Source organism: Chrysemys picta, chromosome 10, assembly GCF_011386835.1.
Source record: "Chrysemys picta bellii isolate R12L10 chromosome 10, ASM1138683v2, whole genome shotgun sequence".
Lineage (NCBI taxonomy): Eukaryota > Metazoa > Chordata > Testudines > Emydidae > Chrysemys > Chrysemys picta.
In genome coordinates this window covers 27,226,247-27,248,525 of record NC_088800.1, presented here as the reverse complement: position 1 = coordinate 27,248,525, position 22,279 = coordinate 27,226,247, and the positions used below count along the sequence as shown (strand labels likewise).

General features: G+C 40.1%; 1 protein-coding gene across 3 annotated transcripts in view; it reads left to right on the top strand.

The window, feature by feature from the left end:
• Window positions 1-22,279, top strand: part of ADAM10 (ADAM metallopeptidase domain 10) — a 119,025-nt gene that overhangs the window by 9,967 nt on the left and 86,779 nt on the right. The window contains exon 1 of one of the 3 annotated variants that reach the window (XM_065558266.1): window positions 13,247-13,371. The exons of the other annotated variants lie outside the window; for them this stretch is intronic. The gene's annotated coding sequence lies outside the window, so the exon portion shown is untranslated. Of the gene's footprint in view, window positions 1-13,246; window positions 13,372-22,279 lie in introns of those variants that run through there. 3 annotated transcript variants of the gene reach the window in all.

Genomic DNA, 22,279 nt, shown 5'->3' with positions numbered 1-22,279 from the left:
TAGACCTAGGAAAATGGTTGAAAGTAAAAAAAAAACATTTGAGGGAAATAGGGAGTGTGGGGATTAGGATTAACAAAAATGTCACTTATTGGAGTTTATAAACTTGGTGAAAGTTTTTCATATGGATGCACACTGAACATAGTTCAACAATGTGGTGATAATATTTTAAATCATTTTTAGTACTTTTCCCTTCCTCTTGCCCTCTGTATTCCTGCCCAGTCTTTGAATTTACCCTGTTACTACTTTACCGTATTTAATGACCTCTGTAATTAATGCTAGCAAGTTTTCACCTGTCTTGGAACAACATTTGTGACACAGAGCAATGCGTCATGTCTTATGTTTAAGGCTGCGTTGTCTGTCACGGAAATCATGGATTCCATGACTTTCCGTGACCTCCATGACTTTTGCAGCCACCAGTGCTGGCTCAGGGGCTGCCCGAGTTGGGCAGCCCCATGGCCAGCAGCAGCAGTTTGGGTGTGGCGGAGGCGCAGGGCTGGGGTTGGGGGTGTGCTTACCTGGGCCGGCTCCACGTGCTCCCACCGGCATGTCCTTGCAGCTCCTAGGTGGAGAAGCCAGAGGGGCTCCATGTGCTGCTCGTGCCTGCAGGCCCCGCCCCCGAAGCTCCCATTGGCTGTGCCTCCCAGACAATGGGAGCTGCGCCTGCAGAGCCAGTGCTTGTGGTAGGAGCAGCAGTGTGCGGAGCCCCCCTGGCTGGAGCTGTGGGGACACTTGGAGCCTGGTAGGGAGCCTGCAAGTCTACATAGATTCCATTCGTGGTGCACATGTGGCCCATGCATGCAAGATCAGATTATTTTTAACAATGTGTCTGTCTGGAGTTGCACCTTTGCCTTTGGAGCGAGCTCAACCACTACTGCCTTCTGCCCACCTGTGAGTGAGATGGAACCCTTTGCAAAGTCCTCATTCCTTTCACTGTGTGAACTAGACTTTGTTTAGTTATAGTCATAATTAGTGTTAGTGTAGTTAATAGAGTTGATTAATGAGGTTTTTGTTGCCTATGGCTTAGACACCCAAACAAACTTTGTAGTTGTTTCCTTTTGCCTAAGTTTCCCCTCCTCCCCCATGCCAGGTAGACACCAAGCAACCAGGGTTAAGAACAGTATCTCATTTGACTTTATTGTACACCTGTTAATGATAGGCACTCTCTGTATCTCATGAGGAAAATGAAGTGTACACAGAAGGAACTTGAGGGAGGCAAGACTCAAGCTCCTACTACTTGAGAAGTCTATGCAAGTCTCCACAGACTTGGAGACCTGAGAATCCTCAGGAGACAGGTCAGTCTCTTCCAGCTAATGCCCTTGTGAGCAGAGAATCCACTCCAGACTCCTGGGCTGCTACTACTACTCACCCCATTTGTTGTCCATGTCCCAAAGAGGCAGGAAAGACCACCACTCAAGGGAAGGGGCTAGGTGTAGGTTACCCAACAGCATGCAGGAGACATAAGCCACAGCTTTCCTTAGGGTTCTTCTGTCAACAGCCATAATCAGAGCAAGATAGCACCAACAGTTCCTTTATGATTGTAAAGACCATGCTGCACTCAGTACTGAGTTCAGTGCCCAGAGCCTCAGCATCAAATGCTTCCCTTACAGTACCAGTGTTGGTCACCTCTCTACCAGTTGATGCTTCAATATCATGGCATCAAACCAGTTTCTTTCAATTGGCTGAAAGTGTTTAAGGAAAGTTATTGCTAAACTCCCAGATTTTTGTTTCCTATGTGTCTCCAGTTGAGTCTCATTGGTACTGATATCTCCATGTCTTAAACAAGGCATGTCAGATAGGACTGGCTTTTCCCTTGTAACAGTTTACTTTTTCATCTTCCTCAGCAGAGCAGAGGACACAAGCGGGGGAAGAGCCTCTGTTTTCCCTGGGGGCGTTGCAATGGGAGTCTGGGAGTGAATCCAGAGGTTTTTTTCCCCCCAGGGGTATTAAGAAAGAGATCTAGGGAGCACTTTAGTTGGTCTCCCCCATGCATCCTTCCTCACATTATCCATGTCAGCTATGGTTATACTTGGTTCCCTTGGGGTATAAAACTCTACTCCAGAAAGTCAGCATCCTCATTTGTATTGAGGGTCAGATCTCATTCACCTGTGAGACAGATTCAGATTCCCAAACTTCTCAGCTAATTCATCTGCAGCTGTTAGGTCAAGAGAAGGACAGTGGGGATGATCATTACTCTTCTGAGCTGGAATACCCAGCACCTCTTGCTATATCCTTTTCTTTCCCCAGAGAAGCCTTCAGTCCTGCATCGTAGCCTCTGTTTGAGTTCAAGGTCTGTCAAGACCTAATGAAAAGGATGGCAGAAATACTGGATGTTACCTCAAGAGAAGTAGCATAAACCCCTGGGTATCCTTAATACAGCAGCATTAGGAAGGCTATGTATTCACATAAATCAGGAATTACACGAACCTGCCAAGGCAATTCCAGCTATCTGCAAGGGTGCTGACTGGAGGTATCCGGTTCCAGCTAAAGGCTCAAGTACTCTTACCAGCATTCTGCACTTGCCTTCCCTTAGGCCGCTTGTACTGTCAGGGAGTCAAAGCAGCAAGGTCTCCCATGATGATCAGGATCCTAAAAATCTAGACGTTTTGGCTGGAAGGTCTGCTCATTTGCAAGCCTACAAAGGAGGATAGCAACCTGCCAAGCAGTATTCTTTAAGTACCCCCTCAGGTCCCTTTTCAGAGACCCCTCTCATGAGACTGTTAAAGCAGGAGTTAGACTCCCTTTTACAACTGAGTGCAGAAATTGCCCTTAGAATTCAGGGACAAAAGTTTTCATTCCCACTACTTAATCCCACAATAAAGCAGTGCTCTGGGGTGGCAGGGCTGTGCACTCCGGTGGATCAAAGCAAGTTCAATATAAGGCGGTTTCACCTATAACGTGGTAAGATTTTTGTGGCTCTCAAGGACAGCGTTATATCAAGGTAGAGGTGTAGTTAACTTAGCTTCTACCATCCCTTCTTTGGGTCCTGAGCCTATTTTGTTCTGTTATGACCACAGCAACTGTCGCCTTAGTAGTTCTGCCTGATTCTAGTCTCCTAGAATAGAGGCCAGATTCTGCATCTAGAAACAGCACTACACCTGACAGCCTGCATGCTGTCTGGCTGAAGTTCACAGAGAAACTGTTGAACCTGGAGTTTTGCTTCAAAGCAGGAAATCTTTGTTCAACCAGACATACAGGGCCAAATGGAAAGATTTTCTACTTGGGCAGCTCAGCTTTTGCCATTGACCGCTCCAGTTGCAGCAATACTGGGCTGTTTGCTATCCCTGCAGCAATCTGGACTATCAATGAGCTCAAAGTCTATCAAGGGGTAATATCTACAAATCCTCATCCTATCCAGGGCACACTATATTTTGGCACCTTATAGTGGTAAGATTTCTGAAATAATTTCTTGGATTTTCTACCAGTTAGGGAGCCTCTTCCTTCCTGGTACCTTAATATAGTACTAACTGGATTGATGGGGTTCTCCCCCCTTTGAGCCCCTGACAACCTGCCTCCTTTGACACCTAAAAAAGGGAAACAGCATTTCTGGTGTCCATAACATCAGTTTAGGAGCAGTTAGGCCCTCACTCCCAGTCCCCTGTAAATGGTCTTTCTACCAGGACAGTTACCCTTAGATCGCACCTAAAGTTCCTGCATTTGGTGGCTTCAGAATTCCATACAAATCAGTCCATTCACCTCCCAGTTTTCTTTCCCACGCTTCATTTCTAAGCATCACACATTAGCCATAATGAGAGCGTTATCTTTTTTTATTTAGGTAGGCTTGGTCCTAAAAATTTGTCCTTGGTATTTGCTTCTATGACCAAAGGTTGTCCTGTATCCACTTGGAGGTTATTGAAGTGGGTTTCTCTACATGGATATTTTTTTTATCAATTAGTCAAGAAGGATTCCACTTTGTCATATTTGAGTTTATTCCACTAGAGCACAGGCATCCTCTGTTGCCTGTTCGGATAATAGTCCTATACCTGGGATATATAGAGCAGCTACGCAGAGCTCGATCTACAACTCACTATTCCATAGTGCAGGCTTCCAAATCAGTGATGGTGTTAGTAAGGCTGTCCTGCAATAATTATGCAAATAGAACTCTTTGTACCCCTCTCCAAGCAACTAAACAGCTATTTAATAGTCATCACATGTGGAATCTCTGTACAATCAAAGAATGTTTACCTTCCAGTAACTGATTCTTCAAGAGGTCTTGTCCCCACAGATTCCATGACCCAACTGCCTTCCCTGCTAATTTGAAGCTCTGCGCCATTGGGGTTCATATTGGCGAGGGGACCGAGTGACACTTGAGCCTACTCTACTCTTTATGCCCTTGGCTATAAGCGTGGGTGGTAAGAGCACCTACGACACAGGCAGGGCTCCAATGGATACTGCTATTCAAAAAGATTCCAATCTTGTGTGCATGGACCAGAGTGGAATCTGTGGACAGTACATCTGAAAGCTCCACACTTACTGTAAGAAAAGCAGGGTGGATAAAAATCAATGCTTTAAAAAAAAATAGGTTTTTTCCTCAAAAAGCATTTTATCAAAAAAAAATCAATCTAAAGATAGTTTTAATTAAGATACATTATAGCCCAAAGATATTTCATCATGGAATAGGGATTATAAATTCTAATTCTATAGTATGAGACAATATATTCATGTAATGTTTAAGAAAAGTTTCGTAAATGAGTTCCAATAGTTCATGGGTTAAGGACCCAATTTTATGCGGTTCCACGTGCTTCTGTATAGATTATTTAGGTTAATCTTTCTATCGACCCAATAGGACTTAGTGCTCAGTCTGGAAGGTACCATCAGAGACACTTCGTTTTGCAGTTCTCAAACTGTGGATTTGTCTCTCCAGAGATAACATGTTTGTTAACAGCAAAAATGTTTTTAAATAAATGTATAGAGGTGAGAAATAACAGACCTCAACCCTGTTGTCCCTCTTCAAATTTGTGTACACAGAGTCAATCCCTTACCTCTCTCTAAAAGTGCAAAGTTTCAAAAAGTTCAATGAATAGAAGATTGTTGGGGGCGGAATAGAGAAGAAGTCTGGAGATAAATGTGAGAAGGGAGGGACAGGCAGTAGAATCAAAAGTGAAACTGTTTGAGCAGCATACTCCAGAAGTCTTGAGGTCTTTCTGAGTGAAGCCTTCATTGATTTGAGATCTACTAGACCATTCTCTCACTAGAAGGGAAAATCTATAATGGCAGCATGCGGTAAAAGAGACCCAGTTTGGGAATAAGAACCATTCAAGAAAAATGTTTGCTGATGATGTTTTAAAGAGAGTCCCACCAGTGAACTAGTGGAAGTCACTTAAGCACTTGGATTCAGAGACTATTGAAGTGATAATCTCACTTTTAACAGCAGTAGCTTCTTCTGCCGGTGTAGAAAGAATATTTTCTTCCTTTGGACTAATTCATTCTAAATTGAGAAATTGTTTGGGACCTGAAAAAGCAGGGAAACTTGTTTTTCTTTTCCAGATTATGAACAAACAGGAAAATGAAGGTGAAGACTGAGTTAGCTGCAGAAGCCAATATTTTAAGTTTCTCATGTAGACCTGGCTGACAGTAGATTTAATTTTTTTTAAATATTTTATTTAACTATTTTTGTTAAACAATTTTGACAAAAACAAACCTGATTTTAAAAAACTTGAATGTTTAACTAAATTCAAAAATTCAGCTGCTTGTTTTGTTAAAATACATAACATTGGTATTTTAGTTAAATAAAACAATTTAAATGTCTGTCTAGTGATGTTCTCCTAATATAGCATGACAAGAAAGTCCTCCAAATATTAATGATTAGTCTGTTGAATTGGAGATAGTTCACCTTCCAATGACTTCATAAATATCTGCTTCATTTACCAAAAGTAAATGAAATAACCAATCATTCATTTTCTGAAATAGCTGTAAAACTAATCTGAAAAGTTTTCAAAATAAATCACTGTTTAAAAAGGTATAGTGTGTACCTTGTAAAAATGAAACCTACATCTATCTCTGAGCTGTAAAGAATATGTATTAAGGTTATAACAGCTAACAAGAATGCACTTTTATGTAGAAAACCATGATTAAATCGAGTCTTCCTGACTAGTGATTTTAAATCACGATCCTGAAGGAAAGTAACTTTTTTTTGTTTTGACTTTAATTGAGAGGTTACAGGCTGCCAAGTTACGTCCTACATTTTGGGTTACCTGATACATTTTTGAATGGGGCAAATCATTAGACAATTGTGCTGCTTCCACTGTTAGCTTGTAGCCATTTGCATTTCTCAGCATAACTCTCAAACATTTCAAAGTCTAGTCTTCGGGGGAAAAATAAGCCGAAGTATTGATTTTTATTTTTTTCCAGGTGCCCAAACAATGCAAAACACCCACACAACCAGTGTAACCATGTGTACTTAGAATGATTAATCTTCTTGTCTTTCTCCTTCCCTTCTGTGTCTTGTCTTAAATTAGACTGCATACTCTGCAGTGCAGGGACCGTGTCTTCCTGTGTTGGCATAACACCTGTCACAATGGGGGTCTGATCCTGATTGGGTCTTTTGGGCACTATTGTAATATTAATGTTACATTTTCAGAAACACACAAAGTTAAGGTAGCATCATCCAGTGTGAAACCTTGATGTTTATTTGTAGAGCCCTTAGCAGATACAGATTTCTATCCATGGATAGAAATCAGTATCCGCCGAACTGTAAGGCTCTCCTGGGAACCACAGGGGCGAAAGGAGCAAAACATGGGGCCGCTGCTCCCAGGAGCCAGCACCCTGCATCAGCAGCTCTTCACGTGCTGCTGTACTACCCCCACCTCTTCCATGCAGCTGTCTGCGTGACTGCATCTCCTGTCTGGGGTCTGTACAGCTGCGCCAGAGGACAGGGCTGGGGGTGGGACTTGGGGTGCTACACTTGCACAGGAGGAGCCGCCAGCGTGGGGTGCTGGCTCCTGGGAGCTCCTTTTGCCGCTGCGATTCCCAGGAGAGCCCTGCAGTTCAGTGGATACCGATTTGTATCCATGCAGGGCTCTATTTATTTGGTATAGAGTAATTGAAGACTGAAACCCATTCTAGGAAAGCTACATATGAAAAGACATATGCCATAGATAATGGTGCTGCATTCTTTCCTGGGAATAGGGTAATGTGAGCCCTTCTGAAATGGCAATTGCTGTTTCCTAATAGAGCAAGAGAAGATCCTTCCACAACACTAACCTAGCTAGGAACATAGCACTGCTGAAATGCACAAAAGGGAATATGTAACTGGAGTGAAAATACCTAAAAACCTTTCAGTGTCTACTTTCTGTGGGGAGAAATAGCAGTATTGGTTCCTAATACTTCCATATAGTGACCTAACTGATGAGGGCTTATCAAAGGCTGTGTTGCTGCCTAGCAGAACCAATAGTTATGCAAGAACTGCTAAGGCTGATTATTTTTGCTATTTTATCACAAAATAGCCACTGTGTCAGAGATGGGCTAATTTAAGCACTGAGTACCGCAGAAAAGGATCTGGGGGTTATGGTGGATCACAGATTAAATGAGTCCACTGTGTAATATTGTTGCAAAAAAGCAAACATCATTCTGGGATGAATCTCATTGGAGCTGCAGTGTTGTAAGCAAGATGAGAAGTAATTCTTGCACTCTATTCAGCACTGATAAGGCTTCTGGAGTACTGTGTCCAGTTCTAGGCATCACACTTCGGGAAAGATGTGGACAAATTGGAGAAAGTCCAGAGGAGAGCAACAAAAATAATTAGAGCTAGAAAACATGACCAAAGAGGAAAGATAGAAAAAATTGTTTTAGTCTAAAGAAGCGAAGACTAAGGGGGGGACATAAATCTTTCAGTATGTAAAAGTTTGTTTATAATGAGGAGGGTTACAACTTGTTTTCTATATTCTCTGAAGACAGCAAAGAAGTTATGGGCTTAAATTGCAGCATGAGAGACTTGGATTATTAGGAAAAAGTTCCTAACTGTAAGGATAGTTAAGCATCGGAAGAAATTACCTACAGAGGTTGTGGAATCTGTTGTTGGAGGTTTTTAAGAACAGGTTAGACAAACACCTGTCACAGATGAACTAGAATAGAGGCAATACAGGTAACGCGCCAATCTTCTCCCCAGCCACCCCCCACCTGCTGGAGAAGAGGTGCTGAAAATTTTGACAAGGGGCTGTCCCAGGACCTGATTTCAGGGTTCCAGTTTCTATGTTGGACACCTGTTGTCTGAAATATGATAAATATGAAGCAGTTTCCCCAATCTCTGCTGGAACAGAGAAGAGCATTCTGTTTCTCACTCACTCCAGAGCTTCTTGGCTGTTATGAAAGTGGGTGGAAATTCTGCTCCTTTACTTAACCTCAGTCTCTTGGGTGCTGCTGAGATGTCTGTTCTCCCTTTTTTTGCTGCTGGGGGTGGGTGAGAGGATGTTTTCTACTTCCTCCAGCAGCCACCATTGATTGTGCTCCCTAGTGACTGGCTCAAATGTTTGCCTTTGCTCATAACTTTCCTAATCAGTAACACAGTGATACTGATCTAATTATTAGTTTCACTGCTCCCTACATGGTCATGAATAAACAAGGAAAACTAACACTGGTAACTTTTTTTTCTCTCTCTCTGATCAGCTGAGGCATTGGAATAGTCTTGTTTTAAGATTGAGGAAAACAGTACATTATTGGTTTACTTTCAGTTCCTATTTGGAAGGTTTTTGGAACGGTTAACGTATAGAAGTATTTTTTAAGAGAGCCTAGGTTCTGCAGAAATGAAATCACTTGCCCAGGAAGACTTCTTGTTGTCCTCACGTTTCACTTCTGTTGATCTTCCTTAAATAACTCAAGTCTTGTTTTTCTTGGGAAAAAAGGTGACTCATCTGAAGTTTGCTTGGGGAAAAAAGTACTTAATCTCTATTTGTAAGCATACCATTATGTTACCTAGGATACAAATGGATTCCTTGTAAATTCACTACACGATGAAGTCTCAAATTCTTAAAGGTTCATGATTTTCTTCACTGATACATTTTTAATTTGTTCAAATTTCACTCTACAATAGTAGACCAGATACAAGCTAGAGATTTTCTAGTCTTGAAGTCCTGTGAGGAAATGTCACGCTCATAGATGGACTAAATGTAGGATCAAGGAGAGTTGATATTTGATACGGACATACTCTAGAGCAGTGGTTCTCAGCCAGAGATGTGTGTACCCCTGGGGGTACTCAGAGGTCTTCCGGAGTTACATCAACTCATCTAGATATTTGCCTAGTTTTACAACAGGCTTCATAAAAAACACTAATGAAATCAGTACAACTAAAATTTCATAAACAAAGATTTGTTTATACTGCTCTGAATACTATAAACTTACATTTAAGTGCAATATTTATATTCCAATTGATTTATTTTATTATTATATGGTAAAATGAGAAAGTAAGCATTTTTTGGTAGTAGTGTGCTGTGACACCTTTGTATTTTTATGTCTGATTTTGTAAGTTTTTAAGTGAGGTGAAACTTGGGGGTACAAGACAAATCAGATTCTTGAAAGGGGTTTAGTAGTCTGGAAAGGTTGAGAGCCACTGCTCTAGAGACTGGATGATAAGTAGAATGCAATTCTCTTTCAATTTTGGGTTTTCTTTCACTCACGTACTAAGGATGTCTGACTGGGAGTATTTTAGAGAGACTAGATTTGATAGAAACATCATCAGGCCTTTTCTCAAAGCAAATATTTGGTTTAAATACTGAATGTTTTCAAAGGGATAGTCTGCTGTGGCAACTTATCTTAAGATAGTATTTTTACTTAAATCACAAAATAAATACCAATTATTCATTTACCCAAAAGTTTAATCTGAAATACAGCTGTCTTTCAGTGAATTCCTGATTTATTTATTTTTTAGTTCAACTTCACAAATAGGCTGATTGAAGTATAAGAGTGTGTGCCCTGTGGGGGCCAGCTGTGGTCATTCAGTTAGGGTGAACTGCAAAGGTTGGGGCAGACAGTCCCCATAAAGCTGGTGGATTTTGCAATACTTAGATTTACCAATCCAGCACAAAACAGCTTCTTTATTACTTTACTGGTTATTCAGAAGTCCAAAACAACACAGTTCCCTTAAAGCAACTCAGCCTCTGGCCTCCATCCAGGTACCCAAGTTAAATATGATGCAGATTCCTGTGACTCTTATTTAATCATATAAAAGAAAAGGTTCTACCAATCCCAAAGGATCGGACGCAGTACCTCCCAGGTTATTGAATATTCCACATCTTACCCAAATACACGCTACAGCCAACTCTTATTAACTACACTAATATTTATTAAAACACAGAGAGAGAGCATGGTTAAAAGATGGATATGCATACAGACATGAGTTCAATTCGAGGTTCAGATTTGTAGCAGAGATGGTAAGCTTTCTGGTTGCAAAAAGTTCTTTCAGAAATAGTTCATAGGTTATAATCCAATGTCCAAATATCATATTCAGGGCATACCAGCATAACTGGGATCTCAGTCTTGTGACTCAAACTTCCCCCTATGAAGCTTAAGTAGATCTGAGATGATCAGGACCCACGAGTCTTTTTATACAGTGTTCTAGCATCCACTTGACCACATAATCCTGGTTAAACAATAGGCTTTTGATGTAACCTTTTGCTTTCTAAACACTACCAGTAATTAGTTACACAAATTAACATAGGGCAATTCATCCATTAGGCAGTCTAGTACAGACTTCAAAGAGGCATATAGACAATGACATTATTTTACCCAAGATTCATCTAAATATTAATATTCCCTTTTGATCTCTGAATCAATAGTTATAGTGACAGAAACTGTCTGTTTACGGGTAGCATATAAGATGTACACAATTAGTATTCTAACAATATAGGTTTGCATTTCAAAGTTCTAGCCTATTTAGCACAAATGGCCCTAATTATCATTCGCATATCTTTCTATCATGACTTTTAAAGGTAGGCTTTGGGTCATTCAGCCTGCAAGCTGTTGAACCCTTTCTAGCCATGTGTCACAGAGGGTTATAGATTGCCTTAGGTCATACTATGAGGCAGTGGCTCTTCCTTGTGTTCAGCTATTATTTGTAACTATTGGACCATACTGAGTTGAACTGGCATAAATTACATTGTGCAAATGCTAGTTTTACAATGCAAAACTTTCATAATGAAACATAGAACCAGAGTAGTCATGAATTCCTGAAGCTTACTGCTAGTTAAAGAACCTTTCCGGTAAAAGTTTTTCGTGTATTGTCAGTGTTGTCCAAAGACTTCTTGCCAGAACATGTCCTCTGGGTGGGAGGACCAAGGCCAGGGCTACACTAACAAGTTAGGTTGATCAGCTACATTGCTCAGGAGTGTTTTTAAAAAAAATCCAAACACCTCCCCCTAAATCACACCCTTGAGCTAGGTAGTTAAGCTGATGTAACCCCTGATGTAGACCGTGCTAGATCAACAGCAGAATTCTTCTGTTGACCTAACTACTGCCTCTCAGGGAGGTGGGTTACTTACATTGATGGGATAACTCTTCTTGTCGCTTTAGTAAACATCTATGCTGAAGTACTATAGCAGTGCATTTCTAGTGAAGACATAGCCCAAATTTATTTAGCTCGTATACAATAACTAAAGGGGAAATGAGCCACGTAATTACAGATTTAAAACTGGAAATAGGCAGAGCAATATTCTTAAACAGAAGGATACAAAACAAATTAAGAAATTACAGGCAAGTGTTAAAGAACTATGTAAAAAGTGCATTGACAAAGGTAAAAACACAAATACATTTATATGGTGTACTAAAATGCAGCTTCTTTACTAAAACCACATCTAGATGTATCCAAAGGAAGTCTTGCTGCAAAACATCTCACAAACACTAGTTTATAGAAGAAGGCATATGATTATAGGTCTGAAGTATTCTTTCCCCACCTTTCTTGCTGAAAACTAGGGCTGTCAATTAATTGCAGTTAACTCACGTGATTAACTAAAAAAATAATAATCGTGATTAAAAAAATTAATCTCCATTAAACAATAGAATATTAAATATTTTTGGATGTTTTTCTACATTTTCAAATACATTGATTTCTATTTCAATACAGAATACAAAGTGTACAGTACTGACTTTGTATTTTTATTACAAATATTTGCACTGTAAAAATGATAAACAAAAGAAACAGTATTTTTCAATTCACCTCATACAAGTACTGTAGTGCAATCTCTTTATCATGAAAGTGCAACTTAAAATGTTGATTTTTGTTGTTGTTACATAACTGCTCTCAAAAATAAAACAGTGTAAAACTTTAGAGCCTACACTTCACTCAGTCCTACTTCTTGTTCAGCCAATTGATAAGACAAACACATTTGTTTACATTTACAGGAGATGCTGCTGCCTGCTTCTTATTTACAATGTCACCTGAAAGTGAGAACAGGCGTTTACATGGCACTTTTGTAGCCAGCGTTGCAAGGTATTTACGTGCCAGATATGCTAAACATTCGTATGCCCCTTCATGCTTCGGCCACCATTCCAGAGGACATGTTTCCGTGCTGATGATGCTTGTTAAAAAAATAAGGTGTTAATTACATTTGTGACTGAACTCTTTGAGGGGAGAACTGTATGTCTTCGGCTCTGTTTTACCCGCATTCTGCCATACATTTCATGTTATAGCCGTCTCGGGTGATGACCCAGCGCATGTTTGTTTTAAGAACACTTTCACAGCAGATTTGACAAAACACAAAGAAAATACCAATGTGAGATTTCTAAAAATGCTACCGCACTTGACCCAAGGTTTAAGACACTGAAGTGCCATCCAGAATCTGAGAGGGACGAGGTGTGGAGCTTGCTTTCAGAAGTCTTAAAAGAGCAACAGTCCGATGCAGAAACTATAGAACCCGAACTACCAAAAAAGAAAATCAACCTTCTGCTGGTGGCATCTGATTCAGATGATGAAAATGAATATGCGTTGGGCCTTTCTGCTTTGGATCGTTATCAAGCAGAACCCATCATCAGCATGGAAGCATGTCCTTTGGAATGGTGGTTGAAGATGAAGGGACCTATGAATCTTCAGCACATCTGGCACGTAAATATCTTGTGACGTCAGCCACAACAGTGCCATGCGAATGCCTGTTCTCACTTTCAGGTGACATTGTAAACAAGCATACAGCATTATCTACTGCAAATTGTAACTAAGTTTGTTTGTCTGAGTGATTGGCTGAAGTAGGACTGAGTGGACTTGTGGGCTCAAAAGTTTTACATTGTTTTATTTTTCAATGCAGTTGGTTTTTTGTACATAATTCCAGGGCTTTGAAGCTGTGCTCTGGCTGTGCTCCAGCTCCAGGCAAAAACCTGCAGCTCCACTGCTCCAGAGCTGCTCCACGCTCCAGCTCCGGACTCCACTCCAAAGCCCTGCATAATTCTACATTTGTAAGTTCAACTTTCATGTGGAGATTGCACCTGTACTTGTATGAGGTGAATTGAAAAATATGATTTCTTTTGTTTTTTACAGTGCAAATATTTGTATTCAAAAATAAAGTGAGCACGATACACTTCGTATTCTGTGTTGTAATTGAAATCAATATATTTTGAAAATGTAGAAAACACCGAACAACATTTAAATAAATGGTATTCCAATATTGTTTAACAACATGATTCATTGTTAATCGTGCGATTAATTACATGATTAATTTTTTTAATTGCTAGACAGCCTACTGAAAATATATTGCTACTCCACTGAAGTGGGGGATGATAGATGGTGTGTTCAGGGGTCTAAGCTTCCCTATCCCTTCATTTTGTTTCATTTACCAGACAGCTTCTAGCTAGAGAGTAACCAGAGCTAGATACAAAACTTTAGTGTAAGGGAACACTAGTAAGCATTGGGAAGTAAGGTGAGGTGAGAAGTCATGCTGCTCAGAAGGAGGAAGAAACTGGGATTCTTCCAGATCCTGTCCTTGGACCCTGGTGGATGGGGCAAAGTTGTATCTTTCACAGCAGCTTCTGGCTATTAGATGTATCTTGTTGATTTATTTTAATCCTAGGTGTCCCCAAGTAGACATGCCCATAGAGACCAAAAACCTTTGCGCTTGGACAGTTTTGAGTGTCTTTCTAGGTAAAAATCCAGCAGTGTGAATCATACAAGATGTCTTCATGAGGTAGAATTATACGGTTATCTTCCCTTCTCCCCCTCCAGTCCTCTTGGCGAGTTCTCCATTACTGTACTCTTCTCTCTTGTCCCCACAGTTTCCCAACCGCTGACAGCAGGGGAAGGAATTAGAGGTGCTTTTCTTCTGCCCTTCTTGTTGCTTTAATTTCACAGAGAAATGGAGATAAACTCTTTCCACTGGGCAAATAGTCTGCAATTGCCTTCTTATTAAATGTGTAACAGTGATAATAGGAAGAAGTGCTTTGAATTTTCTTGTGTTCATCAAAGCAATTGCTTACGAAGTCTGCTCCCCAAAATTTTGAGGAGATTCAGGCGTTGAGTAATGTGAGCTTCAGGGAAGCTTATGAACCATTTACAAATGACTGCTGTGGGGTTTTATTGCTTGTGCACTATTGGGAATTTTGATATGGCTATTTCCTGTTTGGCTCCCTGGCCATACCATGTCAATTTGTATTTTAAACATCATTTTTTAAAAAAGGGAAGCTTGTCTAGAGTAGACGCTTGTACTCTTTAATTCATTTTTTTATTACCACCCCTTTTGGTCAGATAGTTAATAGTAAATTTTCAGATGTTTGTCAGAAAATGGTATTCTGTAGAACAGACGGTAAGGCAAGGGTAGTATATAGGCAGACCATGGGCCAAATCTGGACTGCCAGACATTTTTGAAAGCTCCCCAAAATCTTTTTATCTACTTTATTATTTATTATCATTATTTTTTTTTATTTTCTCTGGAGTTTGGGCCTTGACAAAAAAAAATTGATTTACCAGGGGAAAGCAAATGGGACATGAATGCCCAGTTATTCTGTTGGTGCTTTTATACTAATAGTGGGGTAACTGGGAGCACTTTTATGTCAGCTTAGCTAAGAACTTGTGTTTATGTTGAGAGAAACCAAAATACTGTAGTAAATTCTGAATTGGAGAACATATTTAGCTGAAAACATAAATTACTTTTATCATACAATAAATCAAGATGGTATCAGGGCTGCCCAGAGGAGGGCAAGTGGGGCAATTTGCCCCGAGCCCCCGCAGGGACCCCGCAAGCCCTGGCCGAGAATCCCTTCTCTGGCTACCCACCTGGCGGCAGTTCGGGTCTTTGGCAGCATTTCGGCAGCGGGTCCTTCAGTGCTGCCGAAGGCGCAGAGTGAGTGAAGGACCTGCCGCCGCCACAGACTCAGAGCAACTGAAGGACCCGCCGCCGCCCGGTGAGAACAAGCGCCGCAGCAGGTGGCGCCTTTTTTTATGTCCGCTCCCCCGCTTTGCCCCAGGCCCCCTGAATCCTCTGGGTGGCCCTAGATAGTATTCAGTGTTTTGAAATCACACTGATTAGATTTAAGTTTTTTATATCAGTTGGTGAAATATTTAATGGAGAAGTTACAGAATTGTGGTATTTTAGTTGCAAGACATGTCATGTAGCTTCATATTCATTGACTGCATATTTTAAAGTGCCTTTAAGCAACTCTTAATGCTCCATTATTTACACTGTTTTATGATACATACTTTTTTTATAAAGGAAAAATTGTTTGCATTTCTGTTTAATCAGTTTTGTAGTACTTCAGGAAACTGGTATTTTTAAGTATATTTTAGTGAAAAAGGCCCTGAGACACAATTACTACCTGTCTATACTTCGAACCTACTGACAAAATTAATGGTAATATTTTTTCCTCTTACCATAGCATAACAAAGGGTGAAAACTTGGCCCGGTTGAAATCAAAGGTCAGGATGTTGCTTCAAAGTGTTTGTTTGAAATCCGTTGATGTTTATTTTCTAATGTCCACTTACTTTTTCTGAGCTCTGGTCATTTTCTAAATGCATGTTTAGGGATGTTCCATTTATGTACTTTCTACTTCTAGATGTTACTGTCGGTTTAAGTGTTCTATTCTAAAGATGTGTTTTTAAATATACTTGACATTGTGTATGAGTAAGGCTGCAAGTCTGTCATAGAAGTTCCAGATTCTTTGACTTTCCGGGACCTCTGTGACTTCTGCAGCAGCCAGTGCTGGCTCAGGGGCTGCCCGAGCCAGGCAGCCCCTAAGCCAGCAGCAGCAGTTTTGGTGTGTGGGAGGGAGCTCAGGACTCGGGGTTGGGAGGTGTGGGGGGATGCTTACCCCAGGGTGGGGGGCTCCCAGGCTCCCATTAGCATGGCCCTGCAATTCCTAGGCTGCAGAAGGGCCGGGGGCTCCCTGCCCCCACAGCTCCCATTGGCTGTGGTTCCCAGCCAATGGGAGCTGCGCAGCCGGTGCTTCTGGCAGGAGCAGCATGCGGAGCGAGCTCCCCCTGGGCCTGGACCCTCTGCCGCCTAGGAGCTGCAGGGACATGCAGAGGTGGGTAGTCTGGCATAGACCAGCAGGGGTCCCTGGGCACATGCCATTGCTCACTCTGTCTCCCCCAGCACCCGCGGTGCCCTGGGACCACTTCCCCTCTCCCTCCCTCGTCCCCCCTCCGAATACCTGTGCCCCTCCGCCAAAATTTTAGGTAGGGGTATATAGTAAAAGTCATGGACAGGTCATGAGCCATGAGTTTTTGTTTATTGCCTGAGACCCGTCCATGACTTTTTTACTAAAAATACCCGTGACTAAAAGGTATGTATAAGAGAGATTCCCACTCTTCAGACTTTATAATCTAGATAGACAATATACCAGCATGGAAGCAAACTGTAAAAGCTTACAAAGTCTGGTTGTGGGGGTTTTGTTGTTGCTTTTGTTTTGTTTTTTGCTGCTTTACTAGCTTCTTCAAATGATTCACACCCTTATCTCTACAGTTGTTCCAGCTTAACTCAAAGAGCTCTCTTCTATGCTAGCTCCATAGAAAGAAATAGCTCACTTTCATAGAGAAAAGTGACTGCATACCCACTGACATCAATACTTTTAGGGGGGGGGGAAGAAAACAAAATTTTTTTTTTTTTGAAGATGGTTCCCAAATCTCTGGAGGTCTGTGCTCGCTCTCCTCCTGCCACTACAACTGCTCTGGCAGCAGGATGTTCAGGAGCACCGCCAGCTTTTCCGCCGCCCTAGGCAGCGGAAGGTCCCACCCCAAAATGCTGCCCCCCCCCACAGAGGCAGCGGAAGGTCCCGCCGCGGAAATACCGTTGCGGTCACCGCCCCCCAAATTGCAGTGCCCTAGGCAACCGCCTAGGTCGCCTAATGGGTTGCGCCGGCCCTGAGGATGTTGGGTCTGCTTCAAGGAGATGACTCCCTCCCTGCATGGGAATGTCTGCTGGAGATTGAATTCAGCCTGGTGAGATCTTCCCTACTGCTTCATAGTTCTTACAGTATAATCAAGTGTTTGGGCTCGGATACAGGGTCTGGACAAAAAAATCATCTAGCATCTGGTTAGTAGGTGCTAAAGATGTCCTCCTATCTTTTTTACTGGACCAAAAAGATGGGAAATTAAGTTTAAAAATAATTTCATTAGGACATGGAAAACAGCACTGTAAAGTCAAGGAGTAATTCGCAGCTCTAATCTGTTCCTTGAATTAACTCTTTACTAGATATGTGGTCATACCTCTTTCTGCATTCATTTGGAGAGTGAATTCCTCTTGCTCATTCTGATTTGAAAAAATTGGATGACAAGCTTATGAATTTTCCTCATGATCTTGTCTAACTTGAAGTACTCATTGTTCTGTAATTTAAAGTAGCTTATGGTTGTAGTGGTCTCACTTTTTAGAAAGGTATCTTGATGAGCGTCACTTTAATTACTAATTGGCACAGTGGAGTGGAGATCAGTTGTATGTCCGCCAGTCTGCACTTTCCATTATTCATTGTCTAAATATTTCTGGGTGAGACTTCCTGAAGGAAACTTCTTAAGAGTCGTTAGCTTAAAAAAAATGATTTTCATGAGGTGCTCCTATCCTGATATTTTTGAATACAAAAAGACCAGCAAACAGACTTGGGTGTATGAATTCTTATCTCCCCCATAGATCAGGACTCTGATACCTGCTATTGGAGGATCCACTTAATCTTTAAAGGAATTTATTGGTACCCTTCTCGCTCTTTTCTTTTAAAACAAGTCTCTCCTATCCCAGCCCGATTAGCTTATTTCTTCAGTTATACTCTTTACCCATTTGTACATCTTCATGCAGAATATGCACATTCCAAAGTAGCTGAACAATTTTCCTCATAGCTGAACAGGTCCTCTGAATATTCTTTAAATTAGAGGATGTTGCTTCTCTGTTGCTGGACTTACTATTTTACCAGGCTGAATGAAATGGGATAGAATGCACTTCTGAGGTTATTTCCACCTTCCCTCCTCCCCCAGTGAGTCTATTTAAAAGCAAATTAAGCATAGAAACTAGCTTTAATACTTTGTTATACTGTCAGTAAATTAGGTGTTGTATCTCTACTATAACATAAATGCTTTGAGCTTTTGTAAGAGATCTGGGCAGGGTTGGCTGAAAATAGATATTGTGCTTATGTTCCTTTGAATGTTTGACTTGGGAGAATAAAAGATGGCCTTTATATCGTTAAGTGATATTAATAAGAACCAGGTATGAAATGACTGTGATTTAGAAAATTCTTTGATATCTTAGACTTCATTCCAGTTAAATCCTTTAAACTTATTATGCTTAGGAAAATGTAATTACTGCTCTGCCAAATAGCTTGAAGAATAAGCAATACTTAATTGCAGAGTATTCCTAAAAATTACTTCTGCTTAGTCCTTAGTTTCTCTTAAAGTATAATTGTATATAGAAGCAAATATATCAAGCCAGAATATAATCAACCTTTTTTACTTTACAATATTGGTGGATAGCGTGCATAAAAGGCCACTTATCTGACATAGTTTGGAGCAAAGACTGAGTGTTCTTATGATTGGGGAGGCTTTTCTGTTGATTTGATATATTGGTTGGCTGAGTTAATTGTTTCTTGTATGTAATTTAATGTAATTTAATGCTGGGTGTTCATCCTTTGATGGAGCGTTCAAAGTTGTTTTGGTTTTTTTTGCATGGAAATCTTTTCTTGTCTAAATCTAAATAAAATATAGCGATTGGCTTGTCATGGAGAATACTCAAATTGTTTTTCTTTGGTGTTTAGGGAAGACGAAGTGTGTAGTATTGTTCCCTTGTTGCAGCAGTAGCAGGGCAGAACTCATATATAGGGGTCAAAACTGTGAGAATCTTGAAATGAATCTATAATAAAGATGGTATCCCAGCCAAACTTCAGTTAGGTACAGTTCTGGAGTGATTTCTCTGAAAAGCCATGCCTAACCATGTCTTAGTAGAACAAGCATTGCCTCCTTCCAATCTAAATGTAAAGCTCACTGCTTCACCCTCACTCTTCTGCTAAGCAGCACATAGTATACCAGTATTTGCTTCAATAGTTAAAGCATGCATAATTTTCTTTCCGGGCCAAAAATGGAAAAGAAAATTCAAATGAGATGCTAGTGTATTTGTTTTACCATGGAAAGTGATCAGATCACAGTGATGGCCTGGTTTAAAACCATAAATAGAAAATCTAAAAAAACTGAAGGTAGCAATTTACAATAAATCTAAATTTGCAAATGTCTCATTCTTGGCACATACACAGAGGCCTCTGCTCTATTATCCTCATTTTGGGAGGGTGAATCCTCACTTGAATTTGGCTACGGAGATAATGGGAGGTGCAAATCAATGGTAAACCCTCTACTTTGACTACTTTGTTCATTTTTGGATACTTAATCTCCAGAAAAAATATACCAGAAGTATAACAGATTCAGAAATGGGGGACAGTTACTAGAGGTATGGAAAATTCCAGGATATTTTTAGATTGTGAAATTAGTTTAAAGAGGAAATGAATGAGGTGACATAAGAGATAAGAATGCTACCCGATATGCTTCTCATAGCACAAGAATAAGGAGATGAATGAAAATTAAATGAATGAATTTTTTTTTTATTTAAACACAACATGTGGCATTTGCTGCCATAAAATGGCTATAAGTTACAGAGGCAAAGTCTTGGGCTGCATTAATTCTTCAGTAGCCATCTCTGCTTGGAGAATTATCTTTAAAGAGGATAGTGGTGTTTTGGGGAAATCCCTGTGGAGCTGTGCTGGCCAGGGAGATGGGCAGAGCAAAAGAGTCCTGGCATCCAGGAGATTGGCTTAGTTTGGGATTAAACTATTTACTCATTGGGAAAACTGCATTTTCTCCTACCTTAAATTAATTATTTGGAGAAAGCTCAAGGATCTGATTTTCCTTGGATATATTTATTTTTACCATAGTGAAATCCTCCAGATCCCCTCTGACACTTATTTCTAGAGAAAGGGGGATGGTCCAGTCCAAGTTCTGGAAGATTAAGGACAGGAAACAGAAGAATGAGTTTCCCAGGAGGAGAACCTTGAGAATAGAAAAGATTATTCTCCTCAAATAGATGAGCAACCAGTTTTAATTGTGGCAAGCACATTAAAAAAATCATAAGGAAGAAAAAAAAGCAGATGGTGAGCATGCCACAGTAACAGAAGTAGAACAAGATAGTAATTTTGTCCTTGGAGTTTTTTCATAAGGGCACTTTTGCACAAGGAAACGTTCAGATCACCAGTCCATTTCATATAGGTAACTAAATAGTATCAGATCTGGAGTTGAAAACTGGAAATAAGACTGCATATCTTACTTCCAGTACATTAACTTGGATATCAACAACTGTGTGTATTAACTTTAAAAATAAATGATCTGAAATTCCTTTTACTCCCACTTAATCCTGAGTGAAGTATATGCAAAGGAACATCTGATTTTGTGTGGTAACTGGATGATAGCTGGTTTAAGTAAAGATGGTGCTTTTACTCCATTTTATCGGCCTTTTCGTCATTACTTCAATTTCACAGCAAGGATACAATTGCAGAGTATTTCTCCAATCCATCTTTGAAGTCATGGGGTCTACTCTATCAAAGGGATGATGTGGGGAAGACCTGACAAGCCATTGGGCAAAGCTTGAATAATAAATATTAATATTATTTGAACATTTCTTCTAGAAGTCTGGTTGGCAAAAGTTATCCTAAAGACATTTTTTGTTTTAGAACTATTAGCTTGTTTTAAAAAAGTTTGACTTTTCCACAATAAACTGCAAATTAGTGTTTCTACATCGCTGCAGAACTGGTGTTTACATTTGAACAATGTTATGAACTATGTTCAAATGTAAAATGCTGTCTTAATGCACGTGACTGCCTGATCCATTGTGTTCTTCAAATACAGCAGCTTCAAATGAAGCTATTTCTATGAATTTGCAAAAGGAAGGATTATAAATTGGTCATTTTGTTCTTCTGGAAGGCCTCCTTGTCTCCAACTATATAAATTTACATATGAAGTACTAATGGCAAATACTCGTGTGTTCTGCATGCAAAATGTGTGTAATGTTTTAAGGCCTATTTTAATTAGGGTAGCTAGTTTTTAATTTTCCTCAACATGCTGTGGTTGTTTAGTGTCCCATTCTAACAAAGAATGAAACAATGAAGTAATTAAGACTGATACATTTAAAAAAAAAAAAAAAAAAAAAAAAAAAAACCAAACAAATGCAAACTCTGGTTCCAATCAGGGCATCAAAACTCTCTCTCAAATTCTGTATAATAACTTTTGGCCTGATCTTCAAAGTTGTTGATTAACACCTGAAGTTTACATTCATTTGCTGGAATTTGAGGGCACCCACCTTTTTATTGCTGTTCCTTTTATGAGCACCTTGAATTCTTAAGGGTTTAGATTTCTGGACCCAAACCTTTACTTTAGGGAGCAAAATCATATAGAACCTATGCTCAGTCACTTTAAGTGCCTTATATCCAATTAAAAATGCTTTGCAAGATATAAAAATATTATATCTGATCTCCATCTACTCATCTCCTGTTGGGTTTGTTCCTCTTTTCTGTTCTTCCTCCCCACTACTTTCCAGAGTTAAGCTTTTACTTGTCTTTGTCCCCAGTCTGAACTATTGAATCCCTTCCTCTTAAGTTGTTTCCACAAAGCCTTCTTTCAGCTTGCCTTATTATTAACTCAGAAGTAAATTCTATGTATGAAGAATATTGTATGCGAATTGTGATGTTTCAGATACTGAAGGAAACTATACATAATGGCTGTACTTATGTGTAGGAAGAATAATTGCTTAGAACACACTTAATGAATGTCAGGACTACTTAGAAGAATACCTTGTCTCAAATGATCTCTTGTGAAGCTTATTTTGTACTATCACTTTTGAATATTCACTTTCCAAAATAGAAG